The sequence below is a fragment of the Eufriesea mexicana genome, unplaced genomic scaffold, assembly GCF_001483705.2.
Source record: "Eufriesea mexicana isolate 0111107269 unplaced genomic scaffold, ASM148370v2 scaffold3185, whole genome shotgun sequence".
NCBI lineage: Eukaryota > Metazoa > Arthropoda > Insecta > Hymenoptera > Apidae > Eufriesea > Eufriesea mexicana.
In genome coordinates this window covers 132,998-158,401 of record NW_016911209.1, presented here as the reverse complement: position 1 = coordinate 158,401, position 25,404 = coordinate 132,998, and the positions used below count along the sequence as shown (strand labels likewise).

The following is a 25,404-nucleotide window of genomic DNA, read 5'->3' as shown; positions in this document are numbered from 1 at the left end:
TGAATGGATTGGATTGCTTTGGTTTCACACTTAAATATGTGGGTTAATTTTTGTATGTCGGATAATTGACCTTATGCAGGATATATGAACCCCTGTCACTTTAGAGGCACGATTCAGAATGAATGATTGATTAGTATCCATGTGTAATCATTGATCAAAACGCCACACATGAGATAATGGTGACATCTATACATCTCGTGCATGGTTCCTATTTAATTTATTCTATTACTGTTTTACAAAAATATTTATAATTTTCTCTGCTTCAAAAAGTACTATACTAACCCTCTGCACTCGGCGATTTTTTCGTTACAGGAAAATAGTAATTCGAAGATATTACTATTCTAAATTCTATATCACTAGATATTTTTAAAGCGGTAAATAAGGAATCGTATGCAAATTAAGACGTAGAATTATTTTACTTCTGTATTCCACGTTGGGTAATTGTAAATTTGATATATTAATTAACATCCCTCTTTAGAATTTGATTAAATGGCGACTGAGAGGTACAAGGGGTCTCGAGTGCGAAGGGTTAATTCCCATAATTTTCCAAAAATAAAAATTCCCCCAAAAAGATTCGCCATTTCTCGCAATAATTTTTAACCGAGTATCGCTAATTAACTCGTTAAAATCCAAACCTTCTGAACAAATTTGGTAATATCAATTGCAAGCACCGACATAACACAGACTGTGCTCTCACGTGTCACGGTACGTACAAATTACTATGCCAAGTGTGCTCATCACTCTCGCTCGCAACAGAAAACGAGGCGAGTCTTCCACAGGGCTCGCTCAGACAAAGGGCACCCCGACGAGGCACAACGGCCAACGATTTAAAACTGTCCAGAAATGTTGGAAACCCTCCACCTCGTCTATTACCCTGTCGCATAAAATTCGCGCGAGGATCGCGAACAAAGTCCGCGTAAACGAACCCTCGTCGGGTGGTCGAGAAACAGGGGCGAACAAAGGGGGATGGAAGGGAACAGAAATGGTCGATGTTTCTCCGGGGCCAATAGAAAAAAAGCGATGCAACGGCGTCTATTTAGCGGCAGAGTCGGAGTGCTTCCCGCGACCCACCCCTGGGCCCTAACATTCTATTTTTCCCGCGCGAAAATCCGGCGAAAAACGTCGAGCGACGCGCGTACGTACACGTAACAAATACAGGGCTAGTCGGCTGCGAAATGAAAGAGTGCGAAGCCATTGTGCATCGAGTGGTTCACCGACTGCACTTGGCCGCCAACATACGCGCGAAACCATCGGGGTGGCTCGCGTATCGCGCCCACTTTTGTGCTCCATTTTTCACTCTGCCCTTCCTTCCCGCAGTGATTTTTGTGACGCAAGGTCCACATCGTGCAATATTAGGTCCGAGGATGCGATCAGAGGTCCTCTTGAGGTTGATGGAATCCCTTCGAGCTCGCGAAGATTAGAGCGCCTTCTGGGGTTTTTGGGGTTGTTGGATGGATAGACCGTTGGATCTTGAAAAGAAATTTTGAAATGTTTAGAACAACTTTTAGATGGTCCTAACAGTCCCAGAATTTGAGAATATAGTGTTTGCAGTGAATACGAGGAAAAGTGTATTTTAGAGGGTACATATATGTTTCTGATTTGTCATTTTCTTGTTCGATGAAGATTATCGGGTATATGGAAATTTATATGAGTGTATATAGCAAGATGTAGAATTTGGAAGGATTTGCTTCTGAAATCCGTAGAATCCATAGAGTGGAAATAGATCGTCGTATAGACGTGCAATTTGTGCTGGGTCATTCGGAATTTATAATCCTGGAGTTAAAGGTATTTATATGGACCTCGCCCTAGTTGCGGTTTCTTTTACTGGATTAATGAGGATCTGGCTAACGAGGATCAGAAGAGACGAATATTAGGTTTCAGACAATTCTGAAACTGTATAGGATTTTTGTCTGGTACCTGGTCCCTGTTAGTACCTGATCCCTTCTGATACCTGAAACTTCGAGTCCAGTCTTCATAGTCTAGGTCTAAACTTCAAACAGTCGGTTATGATCGATCCTTCTGTACATAATCCTAGTTCTAAACTCGATGGTGGGATCAAAGTACCCTTAATAGTATTCCAATTATTAAACTGTTATCGATATGACAGATCTATTAGCTACCATAACAGAGTGCAACAATCTTTATATTTTCTTTATTCCGTCAAGAATTGAGAAAAATTCGTGACACTAATTCGAGGTCTACACCTTATTCCATATTTCCTTATTCCTCATTTCCACGAAATTCGCAGCGATATCGTCGCAATCGTTCCAATAATTCCATCTAAATCCCGAATCACGTGGCATCTACCCCTCGCGATTGGAGGAAATGCTTGCAAGCCCTATTAAAATAAGGCAACCGCGACACTCTGCGCATTTTTTAGTCGCGTCAACCGAGCATCCCCGGCTCCCATAATTCTTCATGGCATGGCCGCGTCGACTTCGCCTCGAAGCGACGGATTACGTCGCGTTTCTCGTTACCGTCATCCCCTCAAGGCGTGTTTTTCAGCCTGCGTCGTATGAATATACAATCAGACTCGATCGACCTTCGCGACGTTCCCATCGAGTAGAAAGATTAAATTTCGTAGGAGAAAGAAAAAAGGGAAAAATCGGAAAACCGGGAAAAAATCGCCATCATGGAAATCCACGTCGCCACCCTATCCTTGCGTCCTCTTGTTTGTCCCTGTCCGTTTTCTCTGTTCCCGACGTCGCCAAGGGTGACTGCAATTCGAGCCAATAATTACGAATTAACGCGTGTGGACGGAGGCGTTAAATTGGCCCGCGGAGGTCTTGTCGAAATTACCCGCGCGAAAGCGACACTTCCACGACAATTTCGCAAGTAGCCCAAACGCGAGCTAATTCCAGGAAAATCGGATCCCGTGATTTCGTGGTTGACGAATAGGCAGCCGAGTTCTTCGTTTGGAAAGATACAAGGTAGTTCGCGGCGCGATGGGTTGGCTCGATGCGGGGGTGGGCAAATTAGGCAATTAGGAAATAACATTCAGGGGAACACTAATGGGTTTGGGGTTGATATCGAGTCGTTTAAATATGACTTTCGTGTCTTTGATGTATTTTCATTTTTCCGTTTGGAGATGGGGGTGGTATTCTGAGTACTCGAAACGTGATTTTCCGTGTTTTATATATTTAAATATTTAAATTTTTTAAAATGTTGATTGATATATTATCCTAGTATTTTCTTTCTTTTTAATCATTTATGTTATTTTTGTGTGCATTTGTTTAGAATTATATTTTTTGGTACTGTGTATTGAAGTATAGTTTAAAAATATTTTATTTTTCAGTGTTTCGTTTATTTTACGTTTTCTTTCACAGAAAAAATACGTAAAATCGTGAGATTTTTACGTTGGTCGAATATGCAAGATATATGCATATAAGAGAAAATATACGAGTTTGAAATAAAAAATTGCAATTATAATTGCAATCATTCGCGATTATAACTGTGAACGTGGTACAGTTATAAAGTGGAATTAGTTTGAATTAAAGGGACGATATCAGGCGTAATTTCGAAAATCCATAGGAGGACAGAATGTTGGAAGAGAGTTTCCTAGAAACACAGGAGAGATGTAGAGAACATTGAGTGGAATTGAGGAGGCTACTATGATGAAATTTTGAAGGTAGCTGAAATGGAATTTCGAAGGACTGTAACATAGAATGCTGACAGACTGCCCTATAAAATTTTCGAGGAACGTGGAACGAAATTTCGGGAAAACGAAAACAAAACTTCAGGGAAACGCGATCACGCGAAAATTTCAATTTATCGACATCTCTCGACACCGAACAAACAGAAAAAAGAAAAAAAAAAACGAAAAATAAATTCCAGTGAAATACGATATATAATACAACCGTGATTCAATACAAAAGTAATAAATTTTTCAAAAAAGAATTTATCTAATTCCTCGCCAAATCCGTCATTGAATTTCACCAAATTTAACACTTAACTTTGTTAACTATAATATTCAACTAAGTCTAACTTGTTACGAATTCTTTATACAAAATCTCATAATTATGTGCTATACACTAATCACGCGACTCTAATTATATTTCATTTTGTGCGTTTCAACGTGTACAAAATTCGGAGAATTTCTAAAATTTGTTTCGAATTTTATGTGGAATAGGTGTGTAATAATTAATTAAAATCGAATACCACATCGATGCATAATTTTTCCATAATTGGATCGCAGGGAAAGCGGTAAACGTTCGAAGGAAAGATTTTAAACGGGGTTTATTTCATCGATTTATCTTCTTGTCGGGCAGATATGAAAGGCAAGTTTTCTTTTTAATCCCAGCGGAAATTTTGGATCGAAAAATGACGAACGCGATGGTAAACGAGGTTCCAGCGGAAGATTCCTGAAATCAGGCCGCGTTCGCTTAGAGCCGGGAATTTCCCTAGTGGTACGCGACAGTAAAACTTAATTCCGTCCATTATTTAATTTCAGTTATTTGAATAACGTCGGCAACTTGAATTATTTAAATTGCTTAAATTACTCACGAACGACCGTGAGCGACGAAACAGGAGACGGATCAAGAGAATGCGATTCATTTAAAGCTTCGGTAAACGTGATTGTTCGAAGTCCTTGATTCCACCCCTCCAAAGGATTTATCGAGTTTCGGCAAGTTCAAGTATCAAGTACTGTTTGAGCATTCTTCGACCATGCTACAGAAATGTCATTTAGATTATCCGAAATTGTTATCGAATATTAATTTTTCTATTCTTCTAATGTCCTAAGGACGAGGAAAAACATTTCTACAAAATTTAGACCCTTGTAATAAATAAAAATGTACAAATTCGCGATTCTGTTATCGATATTAGGTTATTCGAGCATTAGCGATATCGAATTAATTTGACCACCGCGAAAAATCCAGCCAACCCCCTGTTTCTACAAAATTTGGATCTTTGTAATAAATAAAAATGTACAAATTCGCGATTCGGTTATTGGTATTACGTTATTCGACTATTAACACTTTAATGGCCGCTCGCACATGTGTGTGATAGCTGAAACGACTGTTATTGTCTGCTCATACAACATGTGTATAATGTTATCGCCAATTAATAATTAATAATTATCACACAAAGGAAAAATATTAAATTTCTTGTTAAATTGTTATTGTCTTTTGTTTTATGTGTGTGTTCGCACGTGTAATATTATTTCGTGAATTTTAAATACAGCTTTTTTAAATTAATTCTTGAAAAATCTTGCCAGCCCCTGGCAACGTTTGGCTGCGTAATCGTGGGGCCATTAAAGTGTTAACGATGTCGAATTAATTTGGCCACCGCTAAAAATCCAACCTAACCCCTGTTTCTACAAAATTTGGACCTTTGTAATTAATGAAAATGTACAAATTTTCGATTAGGTTATCGGTATTAGATTATTCGAGCATCAAGGATGTCTAATTAATCTGGCCACCGCGAAAAGCCCAGCCTAACCCCAGTTTCTACAAAATTTACACCCTTGTAATAAAGAAAAATGTATATATTCGCGATTCGGTTATCGGTATTAGGTTATTCCTGCATTAACGATGCCTAATTAATTTGGCCACCGCTAAAAATCTAGCCTAACCCCTGTTTCTACAAAATTTGGACCTTTGTAATTAATGAAAATGTACAAATTTTCGATTAGGTTATCGGTATTATGTTATTCGAGCATCAACGATGTCTAATTAATTTGGCCACCGCGAAAACTGCAGCCTAACTCCTGTCTCAGGCGGACAAAAGCGGCACACTCGGATCCGTGCATAATTCCGACGCTCGCGACGTCGTCGGCTAACGCGAAGGACGTAAAAACGAGCAAACGCAACCCCCGAAGGAGACCTCGCGAGGGGTGGCATTGCGCCGGCCGGTAATTAAAGTCTCCGAAATTTTATTTCCGGCCGCACGAGGACGCCGCGTGTATTCGGCGGAAATCGCCCGGCCTGCGAGAGCAAAACGAATAACGAATAAACGAGAAACAGGCGACGTCGCCTGGATAATCCTTAACCTCGTTACCGGGACTATTTCGTCCCAGTTTATACAGGGTCGACGGTCGTTCGGTCGGCACGGTCGCTTTTAATGAAACTGCTAGATTAACGTCGATGCGCGACGTCTTTACGCTTCCGTGATACGCGGAATTGTGTACTATTCTGTGGTCTGCCTCGTTCTGCTTCCAGTTCGATGGGGATTTAAGGGGTGATTGTTCGAAGAAGGGAAATGGCCGACGCTTTGCCTTTGTTCTGTACTTTCTTTGTCCTATATGTATAATCGTGTTGAGAGTATTTTAGGAAATTAATGAATAAATTTTGACTGTCGTTGGGAGGGGGTGTGGGGTAGAATTTTTGAAGTATTGAAGTTTTTATTTTTTTATATTGTTGGAGATACGAAATGTAATTATATGTGTATATTTTGTCAATGTCGTATGGATGGTGTCGATATAATTATTGTTTATTGTTATTTATTTGCATATGCTATATTTAGGTACGCGATGCAGGTCAGTTGTTATGATGTTAAAGCTCTTACGAATCTTACGTGGTATTTGTGGATTGCGAGGGTTATTTATATAAATTCTACTAGGTCAGACACGTGCAACTTTGTTCGAATTATCGTGAAGAACGTTGTTACGAGGTATTGAGATATTTTAGGGAACGGATTATTTGACAGAATTCTTTTTTAGTTTACATAACTGAATTTAATTATTAACCTATTGGAAATTAATAGAGAGGAGGAAGTATCTATTATACAATTTTCTGATGACTCTCGGTCGATGATCACTCGAGTAAATACCTCATATATACGTCAAATATTACAAAAAGTATGTGTATGGCAAATCTTGCTTCGAGAGACTAACCTAAGTATCATGCTCTTCCTGGGATGCAATCCTCTTACCAGAAAGTACTTACTCCCTGCTGTAAGAAGATCTGTAAGAAGTGTGCGTAATAATTATTGCCCCTGGCGAAAGGTGAAGTTTCAAAATGCTTTTTCCGAAGAAGACAGTCGCGTCGAAAATTTAATACCTATTATATACACCCGTGTTCAATCACTGTAATTATTCTCCAAATGCTTTTTCAGTTTGCCCCAAAACTTTCTAATCGAGAGTATCCGTAATATCAGAAATACTAATTAATAAACTCAAGTATTTAAACCGGGAATTTTCCAGAAATAATTTTTCTTGTTCCCAAGACAGATATAGTTGGGTATTTTATTTTTATAACGAAATTCGCTACCTTTTTCAGAGCTAATATTTCATTCCGCGTGACACCAAGTCCCATAAGAGGTTAGGTCTATTCGTCTGTGCTACGTAATACATTCGACGCCATGACGGGTACCGGTAGTCGCCCCTGACTTCCGTTTACGTCTCTGGGGTCATGATGAATGCGTCAAGACCGTACATTACGTAATTACACCTGGCAGATTTTGACTATGTCAAGTGACAAGGAACGTGCTGACAGAAGTAGTAATAGAAGAACCCATAGACACGTGGGATAACATAGTCGTATTTTAAACATTCTTTCGGATTCGGTACTATAAATTCAGTCGTGTGTTTCATTGCTCATTTTAACGTAGAATCCAGATGGCATGGACGGAAATTCTGTTGAAATACAACTGGTGGTGAATGTGTTAAACAGAAGCGTTGTATAAGCAGAAAGAGCTTCTCTTGATAGTTAGCAGTGACAAAACACAGGAAATTTCTTTGCAATTTATAATGCAAATCGTATTTTATCACAAATTTATTAATAAATATAACTGACTACCGAGTGTTTGTCTGGACGATATTATTAACCGTTTCATTTACTTAATAATTAACCCTTTGCACTCGACGATTTTTTTGCTAAAGAAGGGTAACAGTTCGAAGATTTTCTGCTATAAATCTGACGATATCTTTTTGAGGAGTGAATTAGGAATAATATAATAATTGATAGTATTAGAAAAATTCTAAGTAGAGAATTAGAAGAATTAGAAGAATTCAAAGGAGAATTATTTAATTTTGATACCTCGTACATCGTTACATTATCTTAAATTTGACATATTAATTAATATCGATCTTTGAAATTTTATGAAATGGCAATTAAAAGGCACCTCTCGAGTACAAAGGATTAATACGATACGACGAATTAAAAATATTGGGTTACCTCGAAAAATTCGATTTTTCTGAGAATTTGTACAGCTCTTGAACGAAACTCGTGGCGATAAAAATTCGAGAAGATATAGGAACGAAAAATTTAATAAAACGGAGGAATATGTTCTCTTAGTCACGCGTGTATTTTCCTAAGTAATAGCTTCGCCGAAATAAAACAATATACATGTCGAGACGCGACGGGAAAGTTGAAACTAAACTGTGGTACATTGTGCTGTTAAATAGATTCATATTTCGTTTAACCCGAGCCATCGACCCCACTTGCATTTATTACGGTGTTTTGACGTCTTACTAATGTTCCATTCTAATCGATTCGCGAAGTGCTTCTCGTTAAAAGCACAAAAATATTCCGCGTCGCGCGCGATTTTAAAATTTATTTTAAACGAAGATTAAATGCCCTCGATCAGAATTCTGGAATTTTTAAATTTTTACAAACGCGATATTTTCCTGTTATTTAATGTTTCCTTTACCTCTAATATTTCGAAATAATTCTAGAAATTTTGAGGAATTAAGTTAAGAAATATGTAACCTATCCTAACTCGCGTCTAAGATCGAGTTATCTAAATAAAGATCAGAAGTATAGATTATGGGTTTTCTACTTAAGGTATGATTTTAACTTCTAAGATTAATTTAACATTCGCGAAAATTGATTAAAGTATTCGATATTTAAAAAACGCGAGTAATTTCTTCTCTTATCTCACGTTACTTAGATGATTACTATTTAAAGTTCCGCTAATGTTGGTACATAAATTATCTAGAATGCGTCACAAGTTTGCGTGCAAACTTTCCCGGCATATATTCCGCGTAAAAATTAGGCGAAAATATCGTACATAAAAATACAAAGTACGAAGAAAACGATAATGAATTTTCTTCTAATTCGATATAAAATAAAAATAGATAAACAATAATAATAAAAATAATTTTAAATATCTTTATTCGTACTTCGTATTATTTCTTTCTTTTAATTTTTTGAAAATTTTAAACGCAAAATAATGCCGAATTATTCCTTTATTGTCCTTTTGATACGAAATTTTCTTTAAACGCGTAATAAAGTTGAAATCACGATAAATAGAGAATTCAAAATACAAGAATGATAAAAGGAAATAACAGTCCGACTAAACCGTTAATCTCCTTCGGAATAATATTGAGACAAGAATATTGAGTTATGTTAGCCGAGCATAAACGAGAAAAGACAATGAAATAATTTTAATAGGAAGGACAAAAGATCGGACAAAGCGGGTCTATAAAAGATTTCATTCGTGCGGAAAGGCATACGCTAATAGAATAGTTCGCATAGCGAAGGAAAACGGACCATGGCATATTACCAAAAAGACCAACTGAAGGGACGAGGATTATGCTGAGTACATATTTCCTGTAGGAAGCTTAAAATTAACGTAGACACACGCTAAATTGAAATTCAATTATAATTGCTGGACATCCACTGCGTACAGAAATTTCACTTTTCGTATATTTTTCCTCCCTTATTTTAAGGAAAAAGAAAATAAATTATAACGATCGGAATTAAATTTGACATAAAATTAATTTCCATATTTAATCAAGCAACTCCTACAAATTCCAAATTATTAAATACGTCTACATTAATTCCTAATGGTCAGCTAGATTATGTCAGATGGAAGCTCATGATACTAATGAAACTTTAATTTTAATTTTACGATGATAAAAATCGAACCTCAACGAGATAAATGATATTCATATCTGAAAGTCCTTTCTAACTTTATCCTCAAGGGGTTGAAAAATTATTCATACTATACATAAGATAGTTGTTAAACAATTTTTATTATCATCCAGGAAGAAGTAGATATTGCACAAAGCGAAGAAACCGAAACCAAAATCTTATGATCTCCGAAAAAAGAAAGAATACTGACATCCTGATGAAGGCGAATAAGTCCGATCTACCCCCTCAAAATGTCCCATTTATTGCACATTCGAGTCACAGGAAATCGAGCTTCATTGACAAGCAAACATCTGCCACGAGAATCTAAACATTTCTCCCGATCCCATGCATATTCCCAATAAAATGGAGAAAAGGAATTCTATTTTATAACCATTCGTTTACCACCCACCCTTCCACAAATTCGTCACTGCAAATATATCGATTGGTCTCGTTCGCAACGCGACGATCCGTTATCTTATTTTCTTACTGATCGACGAAAAATCGGAAGGAAAAATGAAAATATTAATAAAAAAAGGAGAAGAAAGGGAAAAATACAAGAGGGTTGGAAATAAAGTGAAATAAAGGGTGCGCTACGATAGGGTGCAGAAGCTCGTATCAATCCCCGGCGAGTTTGAACGTTATCAGGGATTTAAACTTCATTACTTCAATGGCTTGGCAACATCGGTGTAATCAGCCGTGAAAAGTTTACAGATTCTGCGCTTAACTACCCGGCCCGGTCGTTTCGTGAACTTCTTCAGAAAGCAATTTCACCGTGGAAAGCGGTCACCCCCATTGCCGAACACAGCTACAAACAACGCGTGTACGTGTCGTCGGGATTTTTTATTCCTCCCTTTTCCTTCCCTTTCTTCAACTTCCTGTCTTGTCCACTGCTTTATGGTATCACGAGTCGTCTCGACTCGACGAGGACCTGGAACATTGAATCGATGTACGATTGATGGAGCTGACACAATGAACTTATAATTTCGCCCTTCGCTGTCGCGAATTTATGGTTGCAAATATCCGAGAATATTTTTTCCTCCCTTTTTCTTCTCCTGTTTTTAAATATTTCTCTTTGTCAACGTGGAATATATTGGAAAGCAAATATATGGGAATTTCATGTTACGGAGATGGAGGTATACGAGATATGATTTTCCTAGGGGGTATTTATATTTTTGAAAATTTACTCGAAGATCTGAGCAGGTTTCTGTAATTTTCTGCCAATGTCTTTTGATATTTTTCAACATCCTCGTCTCTCGTTTCTTTATTTCCGCGATTTTTGATAACAAGGGGATGATTGATCGTTTGTATATTGATCGAAAAATCATCTACGATACGATTTTCGAAGATTAAAACGTTTTCGAAGTTTGGAATTAGCATATAAATATTTTACTTCGAATTTTATGTGATATTCGTTACCCAAAGGTACGGTACAGGGAAGAAAAAAATGGCTGTAATATATAGCGACATTTTGAATATTAAAATATGCTGCATTTAGATTGTTTGTACTCCGTCCTTTGACGTCATGAATCATCGAGGTATTCGCGTAACTTTTTACGACCTTCAACTTGGGAAATGTACCGTGAAAAATGTAGGAAGGAAGAATTTGGTATTTGGTATGGTTATAAGAAGTTCGCGTGAACGTTGTAACGTTGTGTCGTACAATTTGTTCTTTTCCACTTTTGAAATGGACTATGCACATTCGATACAGATCATGGATGACGAGATTCACTAAACTGTGTCATTCGATAAAATGTAATCGAATTACGTGCTAAATGTTGTATTACGACACGAATGTAATTAGCCTGGCAAATTTGTAATACCATATTTCTACACAAAGACAGGGGGAGTACTTACTGGCATAATTAACCTGATTAAATTTTGTACGCTTTGTATAAATTTATAATTCACGTGGTGAATACGGAATCTCGTGTGTTCACAAATAATAGAACGTCCTTCCTTTCAGGCATTAATTTTTCCGTATATCAGTTTGGCATCTGAAACTATAAAAATTTTAAATACCTGGAGACGAAATTCTCGCGAATTATTTATTTTTAATATTTTCATACCTTTCGTTTTGTTTGAAAACTTTCATTAGAGTCCTATTTTAAGTAAATTCTATTAAGTGCACGTTATTGAGCGTGCTGAGAGCTATCTGAGAAACATTGGATTAACGTATCATTGCACTTGGGAAAATGGGGGAGAATTTTATTAACCTCGTGAAGTACCCTTACGAAAATTTGTCCTACCACTAAATAATTGAAAAGTGCAGTCCGGATGAGTCATTTAATTTAGAGAAAAAAATCATATCGATAAAAATTCGAAATTCATAAATGAAAATTATTACAAATTATATTCCTCTCCATCTGAATAAATAATATTTTCCGAACCTGTATTATACTATAATAATTATTCCTCGAATTATTTCGAACCTCTATGTCGAACTCTATATGATCATATATGATCCAGTAAAAAGTTCGCGCTGACTTTTATGCCGCAATAAAAATGCAAAGTGATCTACGACTGATTACTATACCACACATCCAGCTTGACAGCATACGAGTTTTGTTTCAAACATTTTCCCGTATACCAGACAGTTTACGAGTAATTTAAAGCAGTGGAGTTAAGCGAATCACCCTGTTGGGTGTCGTTGGTGACCGGTTGTAAGTTTGTCCAACTAACCCGTTATCTCTGTTACGCTCGAACGTAACAGAGCCACGTTAAAATCGATTGATACCGCACGCTGTTTATACGAATTTCCTTAAGACCAAAGTTGCTCCGCGAGTTTGAAGTTGACTCGCAAAATAGGATCGAGGGTTAATCGTGGATACGAGTTTGAATTCGTTACCGAATCCCACCCCTGTTTTCGACTTTGCTGTTCCCTTGGTTTCAGGGAAAAACCACGGCTTATTCGTTAACCGAGTTACAAAATATGGGATTTAAATATTTATAAAAAAATCAATTAAATTTTCTATCATCAAAGATGATTCTACGATTTAATGGAATTTTCATAAGAAGGATCGATATTTATAGGGTGACTCGTTTCCTTACAAACATAGATGTATGTTTGACGGAATAAAATAGAGAATAATATGATAGGTCAAGGTTTGCTTGAAACCTGCAGGAGGGGTTTTGTCTTAGGGGTTGATAGTTGGATTTATGGTGTGACCCGTAATGTCATCCGATGAACTTACGAACTCTGGAACCTGGGACCACATATATTGCAATGCAATATCTCGTCGTATAACAAACAGCTATTAGCCTTTGTAATAGAGGTCTGAAGGAATCGCAGATTGAGAATTAGGTCATACTCTCCATTAAGCTACAAACATGAACGTTATATTCTGAACTCTGGACATCCTATCAATTATACCAAAATTCCCAATTTCTCTGTCTTTTGATTTACCCTTGATCGCTTACAGACTTTCCACGTTTGCAATTCTCTTTATTTTTGCTTCTGACGAAATCAACGTTGACTTATGTCATATACCTATCCATCATCATATCACATATTATTCGAGTGTACTAGGTACAGGTAGGTTCATATTACAAGTTGGTAACTCCAGTTATAAACCTTTACAATACTGTGTTGAGTCTACCCTGTCATCAGTTTTTCATACTGAGCCACACAAAGATGAATTATTTTGAGTGACAAACCAAATTCATGTAAATTTTAACTTAACTATGAGTTTACTGACAATGAAATGACATTAAAATTAAACTCTCCCGCAGTGTATAATTTTCTATTAATAAATAGAAAATGGAGTTAAATGCGTCAGATGAAAAATAAAGAATTCAAATATTTTCTTCGAGAAATGTCAGTCCAATTTTATTCAACCAATTCTATCCAACTATTAACCTGTTCGCCATTATGTCAGTCACTGGTGACCATCACTGATCATAACCGAGTCTCCTTAGCCAAAGATGAATATAACAAAAGTGAACTGACGGTGAACGGCAGTCAAATGAATACCATGTCTTATTATAATTAAATTCAATGTCTCATTACTCGTTTCAAAATAATCCAATCTCACATTAACTCGGGCGAAAAATTCATGAAAATACATTCAGCAGTGAACGCGTTGAATATCCATATCCTTGAACAAAAAGTCAAGCCAGATTTTCTCATTAACATTCGACATTCTATCCCGATCCCAGCCTTCCCTCTAGATCTCGTAAATCAAACGAATTTTTCCCCTCGTGATTCAACTTTGCGAAGCAACCAGGGGGACTCGTAAACTACGCGCTCTGTGTAAAACAGAATATACGCACACGCGTGATAAGTAAATGCAGAAATATTCGAAGAAAATACCTGTACTTAGGATCGTCGGGTGCTTACGAGTGAAATAATTGCAAGGGATTAAAAGGGCTTTTATCAGACATCGATAGTCACCCCGACGTTTGCCAGCTTCGTCCGAGGTGAAATTTCATTGCAAACGAAGCAATTCGAGCTGATGATCATCAACTCGGTTAACGAGTTGTCGTTTACCCGAAATATTGTACAGGTCTGAACGAATCGCGTTTCGTTTATGGAATTCCATGAAATTCGACAATTAGCCTCGACACGCTCGCGCAGTGGTAATAATTTAAATTGTTCCGCCGTGGGCCGAGATACTATTTTCCATCGAACATTGCCCCGCGATCATTCGCGGCAAGTGAATGGTAAATTGGCAAGGAGCATTTAGACCGTATTGTCGTATTACAATTACGAATTAAACGCTTAAATGTAATCGCCGAACAATGGCGGTTCTGTAAAAGGGATGCACATGTTGCTAGTACCGTGTACTCTGATATCCGGTTATTTCATTACCCTCTGTTTATTTTGTTGCAGCTTTGTAATAAGAACCTTAATTATCGCTTAATGTTTATTGAATCATTTATGGACACGACGGGGGTGTATGTTTTCGTAACGACGAAGCTCGGTGTTTTCTGATTAAACGAAGTAATTGAACTCGTCATTATTCGAACGGAAGTGAAATATTTATTCTTTGGAGAAGTGTGAAAAATTGTGATTGACTTAGAATTCACTGTTATTAATGGAGATTATTATCGAGTTTCAGTTTAATGATATTCTAGAGTCTGGGGATCTATTTTTAGGGGCTTCTAGAGGATTATAGGGGCCACTAGTTACTTGAAAAATAAATAATTGATAATACATTTAACAAATTACTTAATTAAACAGGTTTAATTAAGAAATCTGTACAAATAAATATCTTTAAAGCCTGGGGCTCTATTTTTAAGGACTTCTACTAGTGGATTCTAGGGGCCACTAGTTACTTGAAAAATAAATAATTGGTAATAAATTTAATAACTGACCTAAACCATGACAGGTTTAATCAAAAAATCAATACAAATGAATATCTCTCACCCAAAATACAAAATTCGGAATGATTTTAAAAGTCTCATAGAGACCAAAAATTTAAAAAGAAGTCCACTAAGAATTTCGTTATCTCTGGAAACACTCTGAACGAAACGAAAAATATTGCTATTTATATTTCCAATTAAAAATTTTAAATTAGTACTGAAATTAATAAAAAATTCGATAACGCGAATTGGCAAGTAGAATATTTAAAATACCACTTCATTAATAAAGAACCGCCAAAAGAATATTTATCCGTAACGTTAAGAAGCTTATCCCTGGTGGTATTAAGGTATACAACACTATCGGCAGCTTGCAGGTCCGAAACAAAGGAGCTAAAAGTATTTTCCAATCTATCGTCCGAAAATATATTTCCACGGCTTCGAGTGTTATTTTAAGGGCCTCTGGTCTGCTCGGGGTCTCGCAACGAGGGTGAATATCGTCGCGACAGTAAACACGAAAGGACGTGAAACGACAAACGTGGCCGATATTAAAATCGGAAGAAAAAGAAACAGCAGCCGGCGGGGTCGATATCGAATCAAACCGTCGAGACGAGTAGAATCTGCTTCCTCGTGCTACCCTCTTTTTCGAGCAACACCGTCCTCACCGATGCGGGCAATATTTTCACCCCTTGAAATATCTCTTGATTCGCAAACGAGCTTTTACCGTAGAAATAATTATTCGTTCGCTTTGACACCAGGAATGAAAATATTAAAATCTGTTTACATCGACTGGTGTGCTTCGAAAATATTATTCTTGCATTAAAAAGGTATTTACCCAGACTTAATTGAAAAATAAATTTCGACGAGAAGTGCACGCTTCGTCTCAACCAGATAACGTTCCAGATCGATTCGTGCCAGGTCAGCAAAGAAATTCTGCAATCGAAATTTTAATTTTGATCTTGGATTGCTCAGATGTTTTGTCACACTGCACATTCTCGAGGACGTGGTACAATATCAGTCGAGCCGAAATTGTTAATGGAAAGAAAATATTCTAGCACCGGCTCGCGTTAAGATAAAAGCAAGAGTTTAATATCGGAAACGCTGAAATTCTTTATTTCCTCGAATTTCCAAAAGAAAGACGGTACAATTTTCCTTGAAATATCATTTCAAATTAAAAAGAAACACTACGACATTTCTTAACCGAGTAACCTTATTCTTTCTCTCGACTACTTAATTCCACCAATATCATGAAACCAAATATACAGAAAATAAATCCTACTTCGAAACTCGTTAAAAACAACTCCAAAATGACAAATATCGTATAATAAAACGCATAAAAGCACGACAGAGTATATTCTGCACGGAATATACCAAAATGCTAATAAAATTAAGAATTCTCTCTCAAGAATTCCCGTGCACGAAATATTACACAGAAAGCTCTCTGTATGCCAATTTCCGGCCGAAATCGAGTGAACCAAACGATCGAGAAGAAAGGAAGGTGGAAGAAAAAGGAAGACGCAAGGAGAGCGTAAAAAAAGAAAAGCTCTCGGTAAATGCATCGAAAATCACGAAGAAAATCCCCTCGTGTGCTAGCCGAGTTGCTCGGTTAGTTTCCACGGAGCTGGCGGTTAAAATTCCACTCGATCGAAATCCACTCGGATGTACCCGCGATCGAGAATTTTCCGTCGGCGGTGAAAGACAAACGAAGGAAAAAAGCGACGAGCGGAATCCAGGACATCAGCGATCGTTCAATTATGGAAGACGTTTCCGAGGACAGTGTGCGGGCTGCGAACGACATCGATCGGCCTAGCCTCTGTCCTACGATCGTGGTTCTAACATGAGGCACGAGACTCGGGGGAGCACGGCTGCCGGAAATCGACCAGGCACCGAAGAAAGGATCCGTTATGCTGAACGTCGTGGCGCCCGGGAAACTGGTCCTAACCTTGCAATCGATCCCTCCGTTCGTCGTCGAGAGTATTTTCGCTTTGACGCTGGCCGTGCTGTTGGCCCTGCCGCTCGTCCTCCGGGTCCAACACTTTCTAGTATGTGTCCTCTGGCCAGCCTCGTGGAGAATTCAAAGGTGTCCGGGTACCTTCGGTGGTTCCTTGGAAATTGATACTGTTACTGTTCCTTATTCAGGCGGTCGTTTGACAGTGGGGTTCGGTGAGGTTGTCACTCGTTTATGCGCCGAGATAAGAGAATAATTATGCAGGTGCAGTCGGCGAGTCTCGCTATCGGCTAGGGTTACGTGGCTTATGGGATTAATAACGTTAAGTAACAGGGACTCCGTTTTTGTTTTAATACAACTATGAATACACTGTGGGGTGTGTTCCAGTATGACACGCAGGGGTGGTGGTTAATTTGGAGTTATTTTCTTTGTTTTTATCTAAATGAAAATCAACCGAAGTTAATTTCGTTAAAAGCGACCGCGTGTTTTCAGCGAGTTCGGAAATAAAAGTCAGTTCAGAGCGACCATTCCCGGTAATTTGGTAGTTCTGGTGTTCGTAAGCGGACACGGACGTATCGAGTTAAACGCTAGCCGTATTGAAAATACGACATAAATTCAAGTCGAATGGAAGAGAAACGAACGGTCACGCAGGTTTTCTAGCCTCGAAGACGTACCATAAGTACGATACATACACGGAGGTTAGAGGAAACTTCCAAGGAACCCACCCGAAGAACGAAGACATTCTCTAAATTCCCTTCAAACAGTCCCAAAACGAATCACCCCCCAAACACCTTCCTAGCTTAACCTTGTCCGTCCAACGATACACCATACCAATTTCCCATCCCGCAATTCGCTCCGGCACATGACCCAACACCTAACCCAATCAAAAAATTCTCTTTCGTTTCTTGCACCCACGACACGGCCCTACCTCTGTTTGCACACGCCGTCGGAATATCCGATGTCCACTGCGTCTGGCACAGGATGACTCGATGAAACTGCCCAAGAAGACCTGGCCAAGTCGTCCGTCGAAGCAACGAAAAGTCAACAGAAGCCACGACGTGGTGACGCATTATCCTGTCTCGATATTCGACTCTGCCTCCAGTTCCAGCGCGGACCTGCATCTGGAGGCGACTCGGAAGACGATCTCGACGCCGATTATGCAGGCTAGTGGCGACAATGCGAGGATCGAGCACGCGAATACCAAGGATCGAACGAACGTGCACGAGATTCGAGAGGGAACCGAGTCGACGTCGAAGAAGAACGACATGGTCCTGAAACAGTCTTCCTCCTTCATCGTCACCAACTCGGAGCTGCCGATCGTCGATATATCGGCCTTCGACTACGACGCTTATCGCTTCAAACTGATCGAGAGTGCCTTGAGGAAACAGTACGAAGACTACCAGCCACCCGGGGATGTCGTTCTGAATTCTATTCATTTGAACAACGACGACTCCACGCTTGCCGTGAGGCTCAACGACAGGTATCACCATAGCCTGTTCAACTTCGTCGAGGAGTACTACGACGCCACGAAAGGGATGAGCAAGAAGGAAACCGAGTACCTGCATCCGCTGGATCATTTTTTGATCAAGGGAACCCAGAAGCCGGAAACCGTTGAAAAGGAAACGGAAACCAAGCACGTGGACGTGGTCGACGTTGCTGGTCAGAATGAAAGGTCGCCGAGGATCTCGTTTTACGACGACACCGTCGTGGGTAGCTCGATGCATACGAGACAAGGTAATCGGCTGGGTTGAAGATGTTTTTGTCGTAAGGGGTGAAATTGTCGGAGTGCTTTGATGTTAAGAGGATAAGGAAATATTCTTAACCCTTTAGTCTACAACCACGTGTGAGGCTCGTGGTCAGGTTTTCGAGCCAAAACTGATTATCACGAGCCTGGCCCGTGGTACGTCTGTCGGGCCGAAACTGACTATCACGGGCCTGGCACGTGGTACGTCGACTGGGCCAAATGGAAATACGACGTGTTACACCCGTGGTTTGTCGATGTGCCCCACGTAAGTCATTGCGATTGGTACAACTTAAGACAGATTTTCTGAGCCATGGAATGGCTCGAAGGCTCGGCAATTCTGTTTACGTTTTGGGGTTAAACGATACAGTTTCCTTGTCGAAGTGAAACAATTGGAAATGTTCTTGTTAATTATGCTATTCGACCTAGGTAAAGAAGCCTTTTTGGCAAGACTTAAAATTCGGGAATTCGAATATTCTTCCTATAGTAATGGAAATTTTTTGACAATTTACATTTTTGGAATAATATTCTATCGATATATTGCTCCCTAAAAATTCTTCAAAATTCCTCGCAATAAATAAATAAATAAAGTATTCTCTAAGAAAGCGAAAAAATTTTGCGGAAAAATCGATGCATCCGAATAGAGAACCCGTTAGAATAATCACCATTTCTTGTAGACTCGATCACGAAGAGGAGTTTAAAATCGTCAAAAGCTCAATCGTCGAGTGCCTGTGCCGATTCGTCGACATTGAAAAAATCACCGCTCTCGCGATCCGCGAACAGAAGAAGCTCGACGAAATTCTCGAGGATGAACTCGAGCACCGATTCCGTGAGCTCGAAACGAGACTCCTTGTGCTCTCGCAAACGCGAGACAGTGTCATCCGGCGACGGAGGCGAGAGAGAATCTGTGAACTGCACCACGATCAGCTCCATCGATTCGGAAAGCGGTCGTAGCGAGTCCAGCAAGCTTCGCGACGACCATTCGTACAACTCTCGCGACTCTTCTGTCACCTCCAGACGCTGTGCTACGGAGAAACCTCGAGTTCTGCCATGGATAACAGGAAATCCGCGAATATCGTTCAACAAGAAGTACGGAAACCCTAGTAAAACGTCGTCGAAGATGTTCGAGGCATCCAGAAGAAACTTGACGACGAAGTCGAGTTTCCCGACCAGGGTGCGACCTAGCAAACAGTCTATCAGACACGATTCCAACTTCGACCAGACATCGACCAATCCGTGCGTGCCGGATAAGAATACCGAAAGAGACGTATCGAAGTTAGGATCGATGGCTGGGACAGATGACACGAAGTTGGGTAATCAAGTTGGCAAGCTGGAGGCAATTAAGAGCGAAACCGAGGAGCTTCCAAAGACAGACTCCCGATCCGCAGCCAATTTGTCTATCAGGAACGTACACGACGATTCTTCGGAATGGTCACGACGCAGGTCGACGAAGAATTGGTCCCAGGCTAGCTCGCTGAGGGTTCGAATCTCCGAAACGATCGATTCCTCAGCGGAGATCACGCGACAGTCTTCCGGCGAGCCAAGGTTAGCTCGGAGACGAACAAAGCAAGAGGAGAACATGGAAGAGTGCTCGGAGAAGTTGTGGAAACAGGGCCAGCCGAAGAAACTCGGGAAAGTTTTCAGCGACTCCGGACAGAGATCGCGAACTGTCAGCCCGGTGCTGGCGAAGCAGGCTGTTCCTAAAATGGAACACCTCAGGGAGACGTTCCCAGCGAAAGTACAGCTTCGCGAGGACGTTTCCAAGGATTCGGATAGAGTCGAGGCTAACGGAAAGCGGGTAACGAAGGAAGTAACCGAGGAGAATATAGGGGTGTCGAAAGATTTCGCTAGGAAGCGAGAAAATGATCGTCGAACGAAAATGGATACGAGTCTGTTGAAATCAAACGCGCACAGGAAGAGAAGAGAATCTGCGGATTCGTCTAAAATTAAGGAAGAGGATAAGACAAGCGACGTTAATCGCAGAAGGGCTTCAGGTGCGATCAGGAATTTTGGATCAACGAGCATAGCTAAAAGCAGCCTTTCCACTGCCGCTAAGCTGTCCTCTGCGTCGAAGAACTCGCAACAAAGAACGACAGGCTCGAAGGTGAACGCCGGTTTGCATGATAATGTGATTGGCGCTCGATCGATGCAAATCAGGTCGAGCAAGTTCCCTGCGAACGAGAGGAAGCCTTCGAGGAGTGGAAAGCCGGAGAAAAGCGAAGAGAATCGACTGGGATTGAAAGAAAATGGTCCCGATGGCTTGAAGCTGCCACGCCGCGACTCCAAAGCTGGCATAGCGATGCAGGCTGGCTTGAAGAAGTATATAAAGAAGTTGAAACGGGTACTGTCCGATCGCGAGAACGCGGATATCGGCGAGTTGGCCTCGCTCAGTCTCACTGACGCCATCTTGCCGGACTTAGAATCCACCCTGTCGTCGGTGGAGGTCCAGCAGGTGCAGAACCTGCTGAAAATGGCGGAAAAAAAGTCCGAATTCGTGGAGGAAAATTTATCCGGATTCGAGGGAAATGCGTTGTGACGTTTTCTTCCCGTGTATATATATTTTCCTAATTTTATTATAATAGTTGTATACGTGTGCTTGGTTTGGGAACAGTTTACAGCACTGTCAACTGTGTTTCCGTGAAGCATTTTTACTCCTTGGAGATATAACGTAATTTGGTATAATATACTTTGATATATTTCGACGTGCTTATATTTCAGTAATCCTGGTGATTGTATCGGGTAGAAATTTTGTTTATCTCTTTTAAGATTAAACGTATAATCCGAATTTATTTGACGTTGTTTGTACAGCCGTAAGTTTGGATAATCACAGCGAGCATCGTAAACGAAAGATTTAAAGGTCTGCTTGAGAAAGCAAAGTTAAAAGAAAATGCAGGGGAAAGATGGTCGAAAGGTTCTCGCACCTGTTACCATTTTAATTAAGTTATTCAGATAGTCAGGGTGTTATTTATGACAATAATCTCGTCGCGTGGTAAGTTCCGTGGCTGTTCATGAAATATTAATGTTACATCAACGAAAGCGTGCTCGCGATATTTATTTTACGTGCAATTGTTGTTCCCCTTGCGAATGCCAGCACTCTATACGACTACAGTCGTATATTTTCGTAATTAACAGCAACATTTTCCGGAGCTTATATTTTCTCGGGATAAAATTTTGAGCTTCCCGTAAAACGATGTTGTTTTTTACACATAAATTTCATTTTTGTCTTTTCAACGAAAAAAAAATTTGACGGATTTCCGCGTATCAATAACGAAAACATATTTCCCGACTTTTTTAGTTGACGACACAAATTTTATACATATGATATAAAAATATAACATCGCGATTACATTACTCGTTGGAAAAGTAAGCTGGACGAAGGAGAAGGATTCTTTGACGACTGTATTCCTATTTAACGACTTAAAACATTGTCCTTTGTGGAAAGGACAGGCAAACGTAGTTCCATTCATTTCATCACGAATAACCAACCATCTCTCAATTGCATTATTATCTACGTTCTATACCGTGGCCCTTTGACTGTCCACGAGGTTCGCTCTTTTTGAAGACCTATTTCGCAGAACTCACGTACCATGCCCTTATTCGTAGAAAAATATTTATACCTTGCTCAACAAACTTTTGCGTTAGTCTAATCTACTTTGTATTAAACATGCTATCAGTAAATTGCACCGAAAATGATGCATTTAACCCTTTGCACTCGACGATATTTTGGCTAAAGAAGAGAAGGAGTTCAAAGATTTTCTGCTGATGATATTTTTTTGAGCAGTAAATAAGAAATTGTATAGTAATTAACACGTAGAATTATTTGATTTCGATACCTCTTTAATTTGACATATTAATTAATATCGATCTCCAAAATTTTATTAAATGGCGACTGAGGATTAATAGATGAACCTATTTCTAAATACGAATGAAATCCAACATCGGTGAAAACAAGTTCCTTTCTGTACATTTTTAAATAATCGAAAAAATACGAAATATTTCCCTCCTATCCGATCTCTACTTGGATATAATACGTATAATGAAATTAGAAAGTATTATCCTTTTATTTAAAAAATTCCTCCTAGTTCGATATTTCCTGCGGTATAATGTAATCTTTTGGCAGACGCTTACCTGTAAGCAAACTAAAAATATTTCTCATCGCTGACGGAATACCACACGAACAATGATCTCAAATTCCATTATCTATTTCCAACGCGCTCTCCACATTCTTCCACGCCTACTCATGGCCAAAAATGCCGTTGACGAGGTTCGATCTTTTCCCCCATTCGAGCACGTACGAACTCGATTCCTCGTCAATTAAGTGTACGAGACTCGTTAAACGAGACCAACTATTCTTTTAGTGATTTATGCGATTCGTGCCGTCGACAGTCACCGTGTCGACGACGGCCCTATTAATAATGCATAACAAGGAAGGAGGACGACGTCGACGACGAGACGTAAACTGTCCGAGAGGAGATTCGCGATCGCGTGCACGCGCGCGCACGCGAGACAACTTTCCACCATGACACCCACTTGCAAAATACACGACCATCTCGCGACTCTTCGTATCCCGATACTGTCTGCAATCTCGTTTAAGCTTTACGACGCGGCACTTAACGTTCGTGCTGCCCCTGCGATTTTCTTCCGTGGTTCCCAGGGGTTCCTGCTCGGAAGTGAATCTCCCGTTGCACAAGAACATTCGGGGGAAGTGAATCTATCCTTGCCAAAGAAGGTTCGGGACTTCGCTCTGTACAGGATGTAGATAATGAGTCGAAGGATATTGTTTTATGTGCTGGAACGTATAGATACCTTTAGGATTGATCCTGTATAATTAGGTGTCTTCAGGATAAGGATTGTGAATGTTTGAGTAGAATTGTAGCTTTGGATATAGTACTGAATTCGTGTCTTTGGAAAATGGAAGTGACGATCTGTAGAAAATAAAGTTATTGTTATATATGGATATGTTTTGGTAGTTATTGTATAATGTGAAGATACTAAACCTTGGAACTTTTTAAAATTTTGGTTGCTTTAGTGTGTTTATCTAGTACCTTTTTTAATTTTTTGATACTTTTTCTTATCTTGGGGTTTTACCGAATCTCTGGCTCTGTGAAGTCATGTTATCTTATAGTTTGCTGTGTGTATTCTGTTTGTCTTCTTTCTAAAGAAAGGCACGTCTTTAGCCAGTGTTCTGGGTTACTACAGTGTACCGTAACTTGTAAAATTTGTTGCTTACGTAGCGCATTATAACTCAATGTATTTTCTTTGTTCTCTTCAAGTCTTATCTTTAACTTGTTTTCCTCCCTACGTTTTTTCTTTTAACTTCTACTGTTTCTCGGCGTATCTAAAACAAAAATTAAATAAAATTAGTTGAAATGTTAATATAGAATTTTCACCTTTTTTTTTTTTAATTCGAAAGAATAAAAATAACGATAAAAAAATACTGCATTTTTCGTTATCAGTACTCCATATGTTAAGAATTAATGTGCTTTATATTTTCGACAAAAATTCACCGTTATTGACGCGTTTATGTATTCTTTTTATCAAATACGGTAAACAAATAATTTTTTGATAAATAAAATTTCTCGTCGTTATATACACAGCACTTGCGTATATTGATAAAATCTTTGGGGTGTTATTACGATTAAACGCAAAATCGCTCCAAAATGTTCGTACTTTGTTAAAACAAAGTGCCACTTGCGTGTTTATAGGAAATTGCGCGACTACTACGACCATAACCTTAAAAATCTAATCCCTTTAGTACCATGAAAAAAGTAATTCACCGCGCGCTATAACCTCTTGTACGTTCGTCATCGACCATTCCTTACGTTTCACGTCTAAAGCGAGAATTTTATTAAATATTTTACAACGACACGCATTTTATAACTCGACGTATGTTTCGAGACGTAAATACCAAAAACGAGATACTTCCATACTCCTATAAAGCTTGTAATTACTATAAACTTATTACAGTTAATATCCTTCCTCGCTAACAATGGAAAATTTTAGGTTATACGTACTTGACGTATGCTTCGATATAAATACCAAAACGAGATACTTACATACTCCTGTAAAGTTTGTAATTACTATAAACTAATTGCAGTTAATATCCCTCCTCCCTAACAACAGAAAATTTTAGGTTATACAAACGTAACGTACGAGCGATTAACAAATAAATAAACAAAAATCTATAAACAATAAATTACCACTAATGAATTCATTAGCACGCTGTAATATAGGTTATTAGGGTGAAGCACGGTAACAGCTTTTCGTTTGCATAAATCGATGGAACGGAAACACATAGCGGCACCGCGCGTCATCCAAAGAGGTTAAGTTCACGCAAAACAATAATTCAGAAGGCACGAACTGTTGCAGTAACCGGGTCGATGACGATTAAGAAAGCGTGTCCCGAGATTCAGATGACGTTGATTAATATTCGCGTTCGCGTTTACGGAAGTCGTGGAACAACTGATTTATATCCTCGTGTCCGGATGCAGTACGCAATTTCGCTCGTGAAGGGCTTACCAGCGTGCCACGAACAATATTCGGGTCACGCGACTTCTTGCCGTCGGCGTCAGCGTAGTCTCCTCACGGCGACACCAGAGGTCTCTAGCGGCGCTGCAATTTCG

At 39.3% G+C, this 25,404-nt stretch overlaps 1 protein-coding gene and 1 long non-coding RNA gene across 2 annotated transcripts in view; one reads left to right on the top strand and one right to left on the bottom strand.

The window, feature by feature from the left end:
- LOC108550840 (fibrillin-1) overlaps positions 1-25,404 on the top strand; it is a gene marked incomplete at its 5' end in the record, with an annotated part of 75,529 nt that overhangs the window by 45,091 nt on the left and 5,034 nt on the right. The gene's annotated exons all lie outside the window — the stretch shown is intronic.
- Positions 1,435-24,888, bottom strand: LOC108550843 (uncharacterized). The gene is made up of 4 exons (XR_001890449.1): positions 24,838-24,888; positions 24,012-24,119; positions 23,827-23,936; positions 1,435-1,469 (listed from the first exon to the last, which is right to left on the bottom strand). It is a non-coding gene; the product is annotated as an uncharacterized LOC108550843 (long non-coding RNA).